Below are 17,500 nucleotides of genomic sequence, written 5' to 3' on the forward strand. Positions count from 1 at the left end.
AAGTTTGACTGAATCATGGTAGGTATTTCACAGATAGGTTGTACACTACCCTTAGGGTATAGCAGGCTTTGCAGTGAAGTATGAAGTATTGAAGGTGAGATCAGCATACACATATAGTCTTGCTTGTTTGTAATCTACTGTAACACCAAGTGTTGGGAGTTTTACTTATGTATGCACTAGTTGTTATGAGGTATGAAAAGAGAGCCAAAGACAAATTCTCCGGTGCTCAGCAACTATGTATTTCTAGTTGTATATTGCCATGTAGTGGTTTAAGAGGGAAAGAAGGGTTATAACTGAACTAAATCACTAGTGGGGAGATACGATAAGTATAGGGGATATAATAAAAGAGAAAAGGAAATTCTCCAGGGAAACCCTGCAAGTGTGCGAGCCACTAGATATAACTAATGAAATACAGTTTAGTTAAAGCTATAGGCTAGCACCTACATTGATTGAAGAAGGGATATTAATTCCTGTTTGCTGCAGAAAGGCTTCATAAAGCTCAAGGGGAGTACTCCAAAAATGGGGGTGTGTAGCAGCAGGAAGGAGGGGAGAAAAATCCTGGGTTGCTCAGGTGGAAGTACAAGATTGATTGAAGAAGGGATATTCATCCCTGTTTGCTGCAGAAAGGCTTCGTAAAGTTCAAGGCTAGTAATCCAAAAATGGGGGTGTGTAGCAGCAGGAAGGAGGAGAGAAAAAGTCCACATTGCTCGGGTGGAAGTACAAGTCACAATGTCCAGCATCTGTGGGGGTATAAGTAAAGTTCACAAAGTCCTTGATGAGATATCGTTTTCTATCGAGATGATTGTTTTCCAGATGAGCACTACAGAAAGCCTACTCACTGTAACATCCTTCAGTAGGCTTGTAGGCGCGTACCACAATGTCTTAACTGGAGCCACATCTTTGTGTGAAACAGACCACTGTTTCAAATGAGCCAGCAGGAAAACCTGTAATGTCCAAGTGTGTAGTCTACACAAGTCCCATTAATTCATCTAGCAGCCATCTCCTACAAAGCTGACTGCTTCTCCAAATGACTCGCTCAAAGTTTACATACAGCTCTCATCCAACCTTCTGTCATGACTTTAAATTTCATCTTCCCTTATCTAAGTAAGTTATTAGTTAATAGTAACATTTTTTTAGATTCAGTCAGGAATATAGTGAAGCTTAGTTTAGATACTGTTTTCTTTATTTGCATGAGTCTGTCCATCAGTGTTCTTTTCAGTATTTCCTGTGATCTGAGCTCTGTGGTTTACTGTGAATATATATTCAGTATTTTCATTTACTTTTATTATTTCATTGTGGCTAATCCTTGAAGAAAATACTTAACCTTTGAGACTGCTTATTTTTATTTGGTGACACTGTGTGGGCCACTCCAGAAGGTCTAGCCATCTTGGTGAACTACTATCATTTGTATTAATATTAATATTGCACAGTATAATTAGAGACCCTTTTAAGAGCCTTATAGTATCTGACTGGTGGCAGCGATAACTACGTTATAGTCTGGGCAAAGCTGGTAAAGTGGATAATCTGTGCCAGCCTTTCATAGGTGTGTATGTGTGTGTGTGTGTGTGTGTGTGTGTGTGTGTGTGTGTGTGTGTATGTATATATATATATATATATATATATATATATATATATATACATACATACATACATATATGTGTGTGTTTGTGTGTGCGCGTGCATTTATGTATGTACATATGAGTCTACTTTAGATGACTGAAATACCTCTTACTTGACGTTCTAAGTACTGAGACAAAAGTGCCAAAACGTCACTTAAACGAACACTTGCATCACTGAAGAAAAACTCCAGGTAAGGAACCACTTGGCTGCACCACAAATAAACACAAAATCCGAACCACAGTAAACTCACCCATGTGGGGGGCTGCATCCTCTACACCTCCAAACTAAATATACAAACTCTGAGATCGCACTACAGCAGTATAAGGGGCAAAGTTCACCATGGCGGGTAAGCGGTTTAATTACCTCGAGTTTTTCATCAGTGATGCAAGTGTTCATTTAAGTGATGTTTCTGTGCCTTTGTCTTGGCATATAGAAAGTCGGGTAAAGTGGTATTTCAATCATCTAAAGTAGACTCATCTATATAAATAAAAATGTAAATGTTCATTTGTTCAAAATCTTAAATTACCGAAAGTTCTTCACCAATTGCTTAGAACTTTTCACACAATGTTGCATTCGAATACGCGCGTGTTTTTGTATACCTACTATTATATAGATGTCACATGTTGCATTCGAATACGCGCGTGTTTTTACATACCTACTACGGATTCTATATATTTGTATACAAATATGCAATTTTATATGTTTTTCTTATAACTTTCTTACTTTTTTTTCAGTGCAATCGATCTGCTTTCGTTCATCCAAATAATGCCTCGCAGAAGATCAAACTTAGGTCGTCGTATTCGCGGAGCGGGAGCAGTGCGACGAGTAATTGCAAATCAAACTGAGGAAGAATGGGCATCAGCGAACGAGCGAAACAGACAAAGAATGGCTCAAATACATGCCGAGGAAGCAGCAGAGCGACGTGCAGCCAGAGTTGAGGATGCACGGTTGCAAGCACGGCGATCGCGTTCTGCAGCTTCAGATCTGCTTCGTTCTCCTCGATCAGCACCAGCGGACAAAATAAATGCTTGCCTGAAATACTCTACTTTGTGGCGACACGTAAAGACATTAAAATTACAAATATGCATGTCAAGCTGCAAAACGATCGATCAGCTGAGATATTCTCACATCAATTGCTGGAAATTGGGAACGGAAAGGTGCCGGTTGATCTGACCTCAGGACGAATTTCATTGCCTCATAACTTCTGCAATTTAGTGACGTCAAAAGAAGAATTGGTAGAAAAAGTATTTCCCAATATTCAAACCAATTATAAGAATCACGATTGGCTGACTGAACGAGCTATTCTTGCGGCCAAGAACAAAGACGTCTGCGAACTTAACAATATTATTCAGTCTAACATTCAAAGCGAGGCAGTCACATACAAGTCCGTCGACACTGTTGTGGAAGCAGATGAAGCGGTTAATTATCCAACAGAATTTTTGAATTCACTCGATCTGCCAGGGATGCCACCGCACGTACTGCAACTGAAAATCGGCGTGCCAATTATTATGTTGCGAAATATCAACTTTGCAATGGCATGCGGCTTGCAGTAAAAAAATTAATGAGCAACGTCAAAGAAGCAACAATCTTGACAGGACCTTTCAAAGGTGAAGCTATCCTCATTCCTTGCATTCCTATGATTCCAACGGATATGCCATTTCAGTTTAAGAGATTGCAATTCCCAATTCAATTGGCGTTTGCAATCACCATCAACAAAGCTCAGGGCAAATCTTTAGAATTATGCAGTTTAGATCTACACATGGATTGCTTCTCACATGGGCAATTATATGTTGCGTGTTCTAGAGTTGGCAAACCAGACAATCTCTATATCTGCACAGACAATGGAACAACAAAAAATATTTTATACCCACAAGCATTGTGAAATTAAACATATTAGAAACGTGCGCTTTCTCTTTTCTTTCTTTTCCATTTAACCAGACTGAGCCACAGCAACGCGTGGCTGGGTACAGCTAGTGTATATATATATATATATATATATATATATATATATATATAGATATATATGTGTGTGTGTGTGTGTGTGTGTGTGTGTGTGTGTGTGTGTGTGTGTGTGTCTCTATACATATATATGTATATATATATATATATATATATATATATATATATATATATATAGATATATATATATATATATATATAGATAGATATAGATATATATATATATATATATATATATATATATATATATATAGATAGATATAGATATATGTAAATGTGTATATGTGTGTGTCTATAGATATCGATATAGATATAGATATAGTTACAATTAAGAAGAGTGAACGTGTGTGTGTGTGTATGTGTGTGTGTGTGTGTGTGTGTGTGTGTGTGTGTGTGTGTGTGTGTGTATATATATATATATATATATATATATATATATATATATATCCGACACACCACAAACCCGACAGCCAAAATGACCGAAACCACACAATACCGACAGTCCACATTACCGAACACCATGACACCGACTCACAACACACACACAACACAAGCATACCAAAAACCTTACAAACCTGCACTAAACCTTACATGCACAGCTATCTATGCATTAACCTTAACCCAAACCCTAAGGTCCGTCACTATCGCACACTTACCTTACCTGTACCCTAACCCTAAAGTCCATCACTATCGCACACTTACCTTACCCGCACCCTAACCCTACAGTCCATCACTAACACACACACTTATCTTACCCACACCCTAATGTACATCACTATCGCATACTTACACAGTCATGCTCATTTTGCATATCGGTGTTTTCAGCGTCGGGATTTTGAACTGTCGGTTATTTCTGTTGTTAGTCTTCCAGTGTTCTCGTCATTGGCATTTCAATCTGTCAGTGTTCTCAGGTAGACCCATATATATCTATTTATAAACAGACACAAAGTTATGTATGACATACCTCCTGCTTAGAACCATACAAGAATATGCTGCACCCTCTGCTCAGTGCCATCCAGACAGATCGGATGTGACGTGCAGATATGCATATGACATTGCATATCTGCCTCTGAGGCATAGCTCTCAACCTCTTAGAGCAATAAATCTGGACAAAGCCAAAAATAATTGGGAGACAAAGGCCCAAAATAGGGACATGTTTTAAAGCTGTTATAAACTTAGAAAGTTGCTAGACTATCAGTATGTGTGCTAGCATCCATTTTCTGAAGGATATGAAGTCTGAAACTCAAATGTATGTCATTATTTAGTGACCTCAATCCAAGTGATTTGCCAGAAAACCAGAAATTTATGAAGAACAGACCCAACATATGAGACAAAAGTCTGGGGATTCTGTGAAGTCTGGACTTTTGGGAGGTCTGCTCTGAGGGAGAAGAATGGCACCATAAATCTCCCAGTATCCAGAGACTCCTTATAAATAAAAGTTGTCTTTGCTCTCTTTGTAGCAACAGTATTTGTTTGGTCAGTGCCATTAACAAGTTTGCCAGGCAAGGTGCTATGATCATATACCATCTGAATGGTCTAAACCATACTCCACATATTGATCAATAGGAACAGGAGGAATGATGACCTTTGGTGATAGGTCACTGAGGTTGTGGCTAACAGAGAGGCTTCTGGGGTTGGGGGTGAGAGGAGAGCTAGTATAAGCTTTTGAGATATTGATAAAGTATTCCAGTAAACTTAAAGATTCAAGTATCTGTTATGCTAATACAAGCAGAAGCATTTTATTTTTCTTCATTTGTTAACTAGGTAAGCCCAAGGGACACAAATGTCCCACTTCAGGGATGATCCAGGAGCAGTGTCTGGTTAAGTGACTTGTGCAAAGTCCACACAGTAGACATAAGCATAATTATGTGTCATAAGCAATGAGAAAGTGTAGTCATCTTTACATGGTATGTATTTATCTAATTAATTTTGTGACTTTGTATATGATTTTGTACTGATTATTACTGCACTGTACAGCAAATCACATGGAATAGAGAAATTATGAAAAATAGTAGATTATAAGACAAATAATGGTGTTCAATTAATCAGGTAATATTAGACAGTGGCTAATACAATCTGAAGGACTTGCTTCTTTAAGAAATGCTACCTTCAGAATAATGGTTTCCTGCCTCATGTAGTAATTAAAACACACTGCAGTATAATTTATAAGTGATAAATATTCTGAGAGGCCACTTTCATTATTTATTTATAGTGCCGTGAACATAATATTCCCTGTTGCACGAAAGCAACAGAGGGCTAGAGTTGTACATTGTTAATTCCTATTTTATCAGGACTGATGACTGTCTTGAAAAGACAAAAGCTGAAGAAACCATTACTTTAGTTGTTACCAAGTGTCTTCTAAAAGAGGTAAAAAGTACTACAACTGAATCTTGAACTACCTTAGAGACATAATTTCTGTAGTGTCTGTCATCCAGACTGTTAAGCATATGTATAAAATGTGGAAATAGCCTTAGATGAGATGTGCAGATAGAATTAGAACCATTCAAATAGTAGTTTCGTTTTAACAACAATTTAGTAAAGAGGCCTCTGGGAGTTTTAATAGTACAATCTTATCTCTTCTTAGAACAGACACAAGTAATAAATCCTTCAACAAGTACTTGGAAGAGCAAGCAGTTCATTACTGAAAACAAATTTTGTGAGTCTCATGGGGACTTCAGAAGTAGAGGTTTGATTTACATTGTTAAATGTAGTTGCAAAGCTTTTTTTGCAAGCAAAACCGAACACAGGCTTCAATGAATAATTGTTAAATAGGGATATTAAGAGAGGTAACAGATTAAATGCATTATGTAAAAATGTATTAGCCATTGATCATAGATTTAAATACACATTTCATCTCTTATTAAGTGGACAAAAATACCTTTTTGGAAGGTGACTATGTGAAAGAGTAATTAAAAATGTATCTTAGGTGACTATTTCTATTAGGTATTTCATTAGGCTGAGGTCTGAATGGAAGTTTATTAGCTAACATGACTGGCGAATGCATACATTAAATGTTAAATCTCTCTCTACCAAAATCTGTGATGGCAGTGGTCTAGAAGTCCTGATATTTTAGTTAGATCAATATCATGAAAACACTGCTCATTTTTTTTACTTCAGTACTGAATTAAATTATCAGATAACAGCTGCAAACATACTCTGTGTTAGAAGTATTTTATTCATTAGAGTGCACTAATGCAATGGGAGCAAAATCTGCAGCTATATGTATTGTGGCTCATATATATATATATATATATATATATATATATATATATATATATATATATATCATTCGAGATACAAAAAGATTAGGATTCCATTAATATGCAGCACAAGGTTTTTGATGGCTGTTGGTTGGTATGGAGACTGTATGCAATCACATTACAATCATTTGTCAATTACTTGAATCTCAGGTGTTTGGGGATTGAGTTTGCGTAGAGAGTTGACATTTTCACTGCGGTGTTTTGGCTACTTGTATTACTATAATTTTACGTGACACAGTTAGGGGTACCACCTTTTCATACTCTGTACGTGCAAACTCCTGGATGATAAATGCCCTGCCCCTCACTTTCTCTTATGCTTTCTGAGTACCGTCCACTTAGTTATTGGTCCAAAATCTTCACCTTGTCCTGTAACTCTCCCTCTTCTTCCTTTTACCTATCCTAACATATTCTCTCTCACCACATAACACCCATCCTCTATTTCCTACTTTTCTCTCCTTCTACCAAATTATCTTGCAAATACATTTCATAGCTCATTACATGATGCTGCTATTGACTAATGATATGATATTTAAATTTTGCATACATGTTGGCTACTTGTTTCCTATGTTTCCTATGTTATTTAAGTAACTATGTAATTTTTTTGGAGATTTTCTCCCCTGGCCTCTGAAAAACGGGAGCTTTCTGCCCCGTCAGACTATCCTGGTAAACAAATGCAATAAATCAATAAATATACTATAAATCCTTTTCCAAAGATTTATTCTTGCAGGCTAATTCTTGTCTGGCTTATACGAATACATTTTCAGGAACGGTAAAACCCTTATTCATCATTATAATAAACACATTTGTATCCTTCAGTTCAGGGTATATTTGTGTAGAAAAAAAAACATCACAGGCTCTTAACAATGAGGATTATAGAATACAGAGTATCTGCAAGATCTAACATTCCAAAGGAAAAAAAATCCCCCGTTAGACATTTAAAACGATATCTTTCTGAGGTTGCTTCTTTTCTGACATAGAAAAGCCTTATACACATAAGTTAAACATAAAAAAATATTATTTTATTCAGAAAAAGAAGTACTGCAATATACACACCATGGATTACATGATCATATACATGAATTTGTTTTGATATATGAGTTCATTTTAGTCAAATGTTGACCTAAGAGAGGACAGGTAAGCCTGCCTAAAGCTTACTGATCTTATTTAATTTTCTTTATTTATTAAACAGTTTTCTTTTGATATTAACATGAACATTCATTTATTTAATTCTCATCGCTAAAAAGCAATTTACCCTTAATGGATGCAAAACGATGGCTGTAAAGGACACATGACATGAATGGCTTTTAAATAACGTGCACTGATAAAATCTGTTGTGTGACACTTCAACACACAATATTTAAACAAGCAGGATAAGCCATCTGTGCTCTTTTTGCAGTAATGGCTGGTTTCCACAGCCAAGCACACAACATGCTGGTTCTTCTGCAGGTTTGTATTGGAGCTTGCTTCTCATGGCATAAGGCACTCTGGAATGGCACACGGACTTGGCAAGTGCCAGATATGCAAAAGATGTGATCCCTCTAACATGCTTGCTTGTAAGAAAATCACTGAGCACAATAATTATGGGTTCAAAATGATAGACTGAAGGAAATCTCTGATGTAAAAGCATGTGAAAACATTTTGCTAAAAGCAACTTTTAGAATGCAACAAAAGCAATTTTTGCAGGGCACAAGTCCCTTTCACCCCTGATGTAGAGGGGAAACACATCCAGCTGATTCATATATACCAACTGTATGATTGAAAAGTTGTCGGGAAATGTGCAGAGTTAACACTGTTAAAACTAACTTTCAGAGAGTATTTTCATGGTATTTGTGATGTTATGAGGTGCCAGGGAGAGTAGGGCAGTACATGTGTACATATGCCAGCATAGCTAGCTGGAGTTTTGTAAATAATTTTATGTTATTTGACTATCACACTGATTTGTACAGATGTTTGAGTTAAAAATATATTTGTAAAATTACTTGTGTTAAAAATGTATTAACAGTAGGCCCTGCTGGACAGAAAGAATGTATGCATGTATATTAGGTTGTATTGTTGTAACTGATCAAATGTGTATGTTTATCAGGGAACCCTGGAAGGGTGGAAAGTTTGAAATTGTGTTATAGTTTTCAGATGCTGCCACAGATCTTAGCAAAGCTCTGTGTCTGTATTGTACCAGAGTCAGGTGCCAGAGGTGATGTCATCCTCTAAGCAGCATCTGGTTTCTTTGGAACTCTTGCAGCAGCACTTTAGAGCCTGACAGGAAGGATTTATGACAGGATATATATCTCACACATTCATACAGACAAAACAGACATCTGCTGTGGTAAGACACTCAGCATACATTAGCTTACCTTGCTTTAGTAAGTAGTCAGGGAACAGTAATTCTTTAGTCATTCAGGGACATTTAGAGAGAATTGTTTAGTATTGTTTTCTTCATCTATGAGAAACTATCCAACTGTATTATTTTTTATATCTCTCTGGTTGAAACTGTTGTTTATTGTATTCAGTATTCTGCTGTTTTCTGTTTTATTATTTATCATTAAATATTTTAATTCCTTTCATTGTGGCTGGTCCTTTAGAGAATGCTTTTAACATCATGAGAGTACTTATGCTTGTTTTAGTTACACTGTCTCTGCTCTTGAAATCCTTGCTGCTTTAGTCACACTCTAACATTTGTATTAGTATTAATTCTACACAGTATAATTGGGTACCCTTTGTAAGAGCTTTAGGGTAGCTGACTGGTGGCAGCATGGTTACCTCAGAGTCTGAGCAGAAAGGGGCACAGCTAGTAAATCTGTGCCAGCTTTTTCCAGGTGCATGTGTGTGTGTGTGAAACTCAAATATCTAAGTGTGTGTGTCAGCTACTCAGAACAGGGACACAGAGCTCCAAAGAGGGCAGTGTAAAGTTTTGTGTGGGTCTGGAGAGAGAGGTATTATCCAGCCCCAGGTCTGGAATGTGCTCCCTGTGTGCATTTAATGGAAATTGTGTTTGGTGCATGGCACAGCATCTGAAAATACTGTGTGAATCCATTACTGCTCTTAGTGACCATCCCTCACCAGAGTCAGTGGTGAGGATTGAGTCTCCTTGATTGCTGACCTAGAGTATGGACCTGTCACAGTATCCTGCCTGTCTAAATGATCAGAGATAAGCAGTTTAACACATACAAAAATGTTAAAATGGAAATAAAGACACAATGAACAAAGTAAAAAGCAATGTTGACCATAGCTTATACATTTGGAACTAAATATGTTTAATTTTCAGCTTTTATTTATTTATTGATTTATTTATATATTAATTATTAGGTGATTTCACCAGGTTAGACCCACTAGTCCAGTACTATCTTTCCAGGGAACATCTGAGGTGGTATTCATACCGACTAGGAGAAATTTGTCAAAGGTACTGGGCAACTTCCCCCTACTCTTTCTTGACAGCTGGGTGGCACTTGAGGGCTACTGCCAAGGTTAAAAAAAAAACAACATGGCAGGGAAGAAGCAGACTGAGACTAAAGTGAAAGAAGGCTTTAATGGTATGATTACTGGCATGAGGGGTGGTAGTGGTTATGGGGATGAATGGAGGAAAGCTGGAAGCATCACACTAGAGAGGTATTCTGAATAGAGATGTACCAGATAATGGAGAGGTAGTGAGATGGAGTGGCATAGTTTATCAAATGCTGGGAGAGGATTTAGAGACTGGATTGCCTGGTGGACCAAATAAGGAGATTATTTCAGTGAAGCCTGAAGGAAAGACCTTGGGGGGGATGTTTGGCAGTGTAGAAGCCAGTTTTAAGGCATACCCCTACAACAGGGTGGTTTGCTGTTTGAAAAAAATGGAAATTATATGGTGATATTATGAAACAAGTAAAAAAGAAAGGAGACTATGAAAGATGGAAATCCAAAAGATTCATAGGAAAATATCAGAGGTAAAGATAAGAACAAAAATAATGATAACATAGATAGATATGCTATTCTGAACAATATTATTCTGCTAATAGGTTTTCAGTTAAGAGATATGAGAGCACTGATTTACTTAGGTACACAGGATTTTTGTGAAATAAAGTTTGAAACTTTTCACTTGCTAAATGGTTTATGAATGAAGTGGAAAAAAAAGAAAACAATATCACCATGGAAACTATGCTTTCCAGAACGTAGGATTGTGCAGTCGGAAACTTCTGATATAGATGAACTGAATTTAATTGTGTACAATAAAGTACACGAGGTTAAAACATGCATCATGAATGGAATGTTTGAACAGAGTACTGGGAGATGTAGGATGATGGTGGCTGTGTATGAAGGAAAAATGCAGCTTATCACTAACACAAAAAAAAAAATAGAAATTTTAGGGATTAGGTCCAACTAAAAATGTTTTTTTTCCATGGAGATAAAACTCATTTGGTGCAAGATTTTAAGAAAAGAATGTGAAGAGAGGGGGCATATTATGAGGAATTATAAGCCAAAGTGTAGAAAATGCAATGAGTTTGTGCACTCTTGATTTGATTGTCCTTTGCTGGAAAAAAAAAACATGACATACGAAGAAGAAAACTATAAGGAAGAAAGGCAGTCTGATGAGAGTATTACCGAAGATATTTTTGCAAAAGAATTATGAGGGAAACATGAAAAGAAAAATATAGATAATACTGAAAAGGGAAAATTAAATGAAGAAGAAAACATGGCTAATACAGAGAAGGACGGAGTTAATGAAGACTGGAATTGTTTACAGACAGAAAATTCTCATGTACAAATAGATATGTAGTATTAGGGATAGATGAAACATGAGAAGAAGGATTTGAGACAGGGAAGGAACAAAAACAAAATGATGACAAATCTATTTGGGGAAGGATTAGGAGCAGGAAAAAGAAAAAAAAAATGATAGTAAGAAGGGCAGAACAAAGAAAAAGCATGATTTAGGAACATTAACACTAAATCTAAATACTATTCAAAATAAGATTAGGAGCTTGGTGGTGACTGAATGGTGCAAGAAATTAAGCATGGATGTAACATATTTGTTGAATACAAGATGTGTGAACATGGAAAAAAGAGAAAAAAATTAAAACAATATGGGGAAGCAAGATTATATTGTCAGTGGAAAATGACACATTCAGGAACAGGAATTTTGATAAGAAGTGAGGGACTTAAAAGCATTTGATACATCAATAGTACTACCTGAAAGGTTGGGAATATGTGTTATGAGAGGAACAGAAAGATGTATCAGACTAATAGGGTTATATGTACAGTAGTGGTCAATAAAATAAGACCACTTCAATTTTTTGACCAATATTGCCTGTTTCTTGTCTTTTTGTATTACAACAATGATTACTGTAGCTCCATTCAGCCTGACAAGCAAATGTTTATTGAAAAACAGATAAAATTCTACACATCTAACAGTCAATATTTGGTAGGATTTCCCTTATTCTTCTACACAGCCTTGCTACAAAATGCCGTGCTATAAACCAATGATTTGCAGTACTCTGACATGATCTCAGTCACCCAAACATGTTTGATGACGTCTTTTAAAGCCTTTTCTGAGGTTGGCCGATGTGCTGCCACTTTCTTCTTCATGGTATTCCTGCAATTTTCTATGACATTGAGATTTGACGAATTTGATGGCCAATTTGGACGGAGCTGAATGTGATTGCCGGCAAACCATTTCTTGACTGTCTTGCAGTATGGTATGGAGCTGAATCCTGCTGAAATATTGTTGCTCCGGAAATGCTGATATGGAGTTTTACTTTTGAATTCAGCACAAAAATATACTTTGCAGCATTCAATTTTTTACCTTTTCAAATATATGAATTCCATAACACCGTTTTGCCAAGATGACTCCCCATACCATAATGGATGGAGGTTGTTTGACTGTCTTAATCGTATACTTTGGATTCTGGTGTTCGCCAAGAGGACATGTAATTGCAGCCTGACCCTTGCACTTGCTGCAAAGTACTTTCATCAGTAAACAACTCTTGTTCCCACCACTCTGCAGACTTATCTTTCAAGACATGACAAAACTTTATCTGATCTTGAATTTGATTCTTTGTCATCAGCGGTTTCTTAGTCTGTCTTCTTGCCCCCAGATTAAAATCTTCTGCTAGATGTTGTCTAACTGTTCTGGAACTGATATTAATTCTGTGTTTTTTTAGCAAGATGAGCTATTCAAACAAAGTGTGAGGACTTGATTTAACAATTCTCTTCAGACATCTGTCATCTCTGAGTGATGTTTTGTAATCATGGCCACAGTTAGCATGACATGTTGCACCACCCAATGAATGGTATTTTGTATTCCACATTGTAAAATAGCCAAACATTTAGCAATATCATATTGGGAGTAGCCTTCGCAGTGCTATAACTTATCCCTTTATGAAGTCACTTAAATCACGCTTTCTAGCCATTCTAACCAATACAGATCATATACATACATTTATCAATTCTCATACAATTTTCAGTAAAAATTACTGCAGACAAGCAAAACTGTGTAAACAAGAAACAAAGACACTCTAAACAATCAAAAAAGTGAAGACTGTATATACGTGTAATATAAAATTAGCATATTGCAAACATTGCAGCCCATAGGATGAGGCAGTGTTGCAGCGTTAGCATTGTCACCTCACAACAAGAGGTTCTCCGGTTCGATCCTTGGCTGGAGTGCCTTCTGTGCAGAGCCTGCATGTCCTCCCTGCATTTGTGTGGGTTTCCTCTGGGTGCTCTGGTTTTCTCCCACATTTCAAAGACATGCATCTGGAGCATTTCTCCTCGGGCCTCCTCTGAAAATTGGCTTTGTTCCAAGTCGGACTTTCCTGGTAAACAAATGTTAAATAAAATAAATAAATTTTGTTAAAAAATGATTGGTGGCTTTATTTTTTTGGCCACAAATGTATGTAAAATATGATTGAAAGAAAAAATGTTTGAAAAGATAAAGAATTATGTACTGCTAAATATCTCAATAATTGTGTCTGGGATTTTAATTGCAAGTTAAGAAAGCAGAGAGGAAAAAAAATAACAAAATATTAAGGTGATGAAATAATTAATAAAATGTTGAGGGTTGACATGAGAAGTAATTGGGTCAGGATGTACAGAAAAAGAATTTTTAAAACTGAAATAGATTATGCTACATATTCAAAAGATGGGAAGGAAGTGGTGGGTAGAAATGACTAAGTTTTCAGATCACAGAGCAGCCTGGGCTAGAAAAGGAGATGATAAGGAAATAAAGGAAGGAAGGAAAGGGAATAAAGAGACCAACTGCTGCGGTTAGCAAAATGGATGAAATGAAGGCAGAATGTAGGAAATTGTAGAAGGAAAATATATCCGTGACAGTGCATTATGAAAAATGGACACAATGGCTGATGGTATATATAAGGAAAAGTATAAAAAAGTTTTCTTAGAAGCTGAGAACAGGATGAAAAGGGGTAGCAAGATGGAATATGAAGAAACTGTAAGAAAGTATGAAAGAGGTAGCAAAAAGTGAAATAATAGAAAGAAATATTGTATGTCAAAATAGAGAAAAAGTAAACACAATGATGTACGGACATTTTTTTAAAAGGAAAAACAGAAGAAGTCTCACCTTTTTTAGGGAAAGTCATTAAAACAAGAGATTGGAAGATGGTTTCAATATTAGATAAAGATAAAATATAAGGAGTTTATAGAGGTGGTTGAAAATGTTATAAGTAGAATGTATGAAAAAGAAGGCAAAAGAGAAAAAGAGGTGAAAATGATATCTGGAAATGTTAAGAAAAACATTTATAAGATGAAATTAAAATGGAAGAATTGGAAGAAACTGTAAAGGAGGGAAAAGGACGAATCTGCACCAGGACTATAGAAATAAAGTTATAGATATTATACAGGAATGGATGAAACCGCTTGTTAAATATTGAATGAGGGGTTGGAGAAAGATATAAAAGAAGACTAGATATGAGATGGAGTGATTCATTTTATATAGAAAAGGATAACAGAAATACACAAAAATTAGAGGCCAATAACTTTAAGAAATGTAAGTTATAGTGTTTTTATGAAAATAATGCAAAAAATAATGCAGAAATTATTGGTTAAAGTTTTAGGGGATGCATTTTGGTGCAAAAGTATGGAGGGAAAAAGAAATGTTTGCAATGATAAATAACGCAAAAGATATAATTTGCAAAGAAAAACAAGTATGAATATAAAATGAAGGACCAAATGACAGAAATAATGGAATCTGTGGTTGTTTACTTATTTAAAGTAACGTGATGTAGCAAAAGCATTTGACAGTGCGAATCATGAAGCAATATGGAAGATATTTGAGACATAAGGGGTTGGGGAAAAAGTGGTAAAAATTATTTAATTGTTATTTTTTTTATTTGACATTTGTTGACCGGGATAGTTTGGCAGAAGCCCTTTTTCAGTGGAGGCCAGGGGAGAAAAACTCCACAATACAACTAAACAATACGCTTTATAGAATAAGATAGATACAGTACATAGTATAAAAAAAACAAGCAAATTTATAGAGCCACACACTATGATGAGAAATGAGTTCTGAGGATGATGTAAAGATGCAATCTGTAGTGCAGTATGACACAAATATAAACTGCTAGTAAGCACAGAGAGTTCAGTGGAGAATAAAGGATAATAGAGGTGTTTATCAACTATGTCCCCTGAGTATGTCTTTTGTTTTATTGATGGATGCAGTAATACAAATGTGTAATTGTGAAATGATAGAAGCAATATGAGAGATGAAAGAAGGAAATGTAATATCTATGTGCTTGTGATATGCAGATGGCTTAGTTATTTTAGCTAAAATTAGGTATGGATGGATGAATGAAATCTGGTAAGGACTAAAAAATGTTAAAAAACAATAATTGATAATAGACTAGAGGCATAGAAAAAAAATGGATAGGGGAGTGAGCTTATAGCTGAGTTGAGAACAGATGTTACAGTAAAAATGGGATAATTAGTAGGGCATATAAAACAATGTATGATAACTGCAAGAATCAATCAGAAGATGTTATAGAAAACCAGTAAATGAAAATGGAAAGGCATGATACCAAGGAACAATCAGAATATATATGTCCATTGCTCCCAAATATGCAACAAAATCTAGAAGGTTTAGAATCTCTGCATGGAAGTGTTTGAATAGGCATTCTTATACCCCAGGCAAACTTTGAATATATTTTTTACAGGTAGACAGCTGGAGATGTGATGGGAACAAGAAGGATTCCTGGAACAGTCTTTTTTGGCGGGGATTGTAATGAGTTGATATATTTTTGAAATTCCCTTCAGGATATTTTGTCAGAAATGCAGGGCAAACAATTTTAACTAAGGAACAAAACAAAATAAAAGATGATTATTTTGAGCTGGGATGAAAGAAATTCAGTTGCCTAGACACATTAAGAGTCTACTAAGTTTAACGCTTTTGGTTGCCAAAAAAGCAACATGTATACTTTTTTCTTAAATGATAAATTAGAGTCTTTCCAACAAGTGTAATAGAATTGTTGAATATTGTAGAGGAGATGAAAGAACTGGAAGTGTTTTTTTTTTTATAAAGTGAAGGACCAAATGATAGAAATAATGGAATCTGTGGGAACAATATGTACAGAATAATGTTCAGGAGGAGTGATACTTAAGGAAGACTTAACTTGAGTAATCTATATAACGTTAAAGCTAGTAACTTATAAGCCAAATATCATATCTTTATAATGTATACAAATGAAAAACATTGTAATGTTTTTTCTCACTTTTATAATTGAATATGTATGCCACTGTGCTTAGTGTGATATTAATAAAGATTTCTGAAAACAAAAATAAAAACAAAATGAAGAATGGGGGGGGTGTTGATGAAATTAGGAAAATGAAAAGAATATATATTACATTAGAAAAGAAATAAGTGTTTTGGGGTGAAATTTGGTGAGTTCGAAAATATTATAGGACAACTGAAAGAAATAAGGGAAGAAATTAAAAAGTTTTTAAGTTGGTGGAAATGCTTTTATTTATCATTTAAAAAGGTATATATGTTAATGCAAAACCTGTTATTCTATCAACTTTCTAAGTTTATAATAACAATATTTAAAATTTGCCCCTATTTTTTGGTCTTTGTCACCTTTTATTTATGGCTTTGTCCAGATTTCTTGCTCTAAGAGGTTGAGAGGTATGCTTGAAAAAGTGACCCCAGGGTTGAGGGGGCCTTGATAACTATTACTTGAAAGAGGGAGCTGTTTTGGCAGCTCCTTTTTAATTCTGTAAGTTTACTAGGTCTAAATGAGCAAACCTCAATTGCCTGCTTACTAAAACAAAAAGCATTATGTAGATACATTTTTTCCACATCTGTGTATATATACATATATATACACAGATGTATATATATATATATATATATGTATATATATATATATATATATATATATATGTATATATATATACATATACATATTCTTTCATAGTTTTTATTATTTTTATGTGTTTGGACATGATTACTATGTATGTCTGCACATAGGTTTATAATGCTGTTACAATATGCTTTTAGAAAATGCATTTATTATAAAGCTGTGTTTTAGATAACTTGTCCCTTTAAATTTAAGCTTTAAGAAGGGCTTAGCTGTCATGTGGCTGTTTACTATGTGTTTGAACTTTGTATATAAAGCTTTGTCTAAGAAAAGCTATTTTATCTGATGACGTTTTAAAATATTAGAATGAAAGCGCTAATCCAA

The 17,500-nt window shown here is 35.4% G+C and overlaps 1 protein-coding gene across 1 annotated transcript in view; it reads left to right on the plus strand.

Annotated features, from left to right (window-relative positions):
• ABCC12 (ATP binding cassette subfamily C member 12) overlaps window positions 1-17,500 on the plus strand; it is a 1,155,696-nt gene that overhangs the window by 286,860 nt on the left and 851,336 nt on the right. The window lies entirely within an intron of this gene.

The sequence above is a fragment of the Protopterus annectens genome, chromosome 8.part1, assembly GCF_019279795.1.
Source record: "Protopterus annectens isolate FY-2018-M chromosome 8.part1, PAN1.0, whole genome shotgun sequence".
Taxonomy (NCBI): domain Eukaryota; kingdom Metazoa; phylum Chordata; order Ceratodontiformes; family Protopteridae; genus Protopterus; species Protopterus annectens.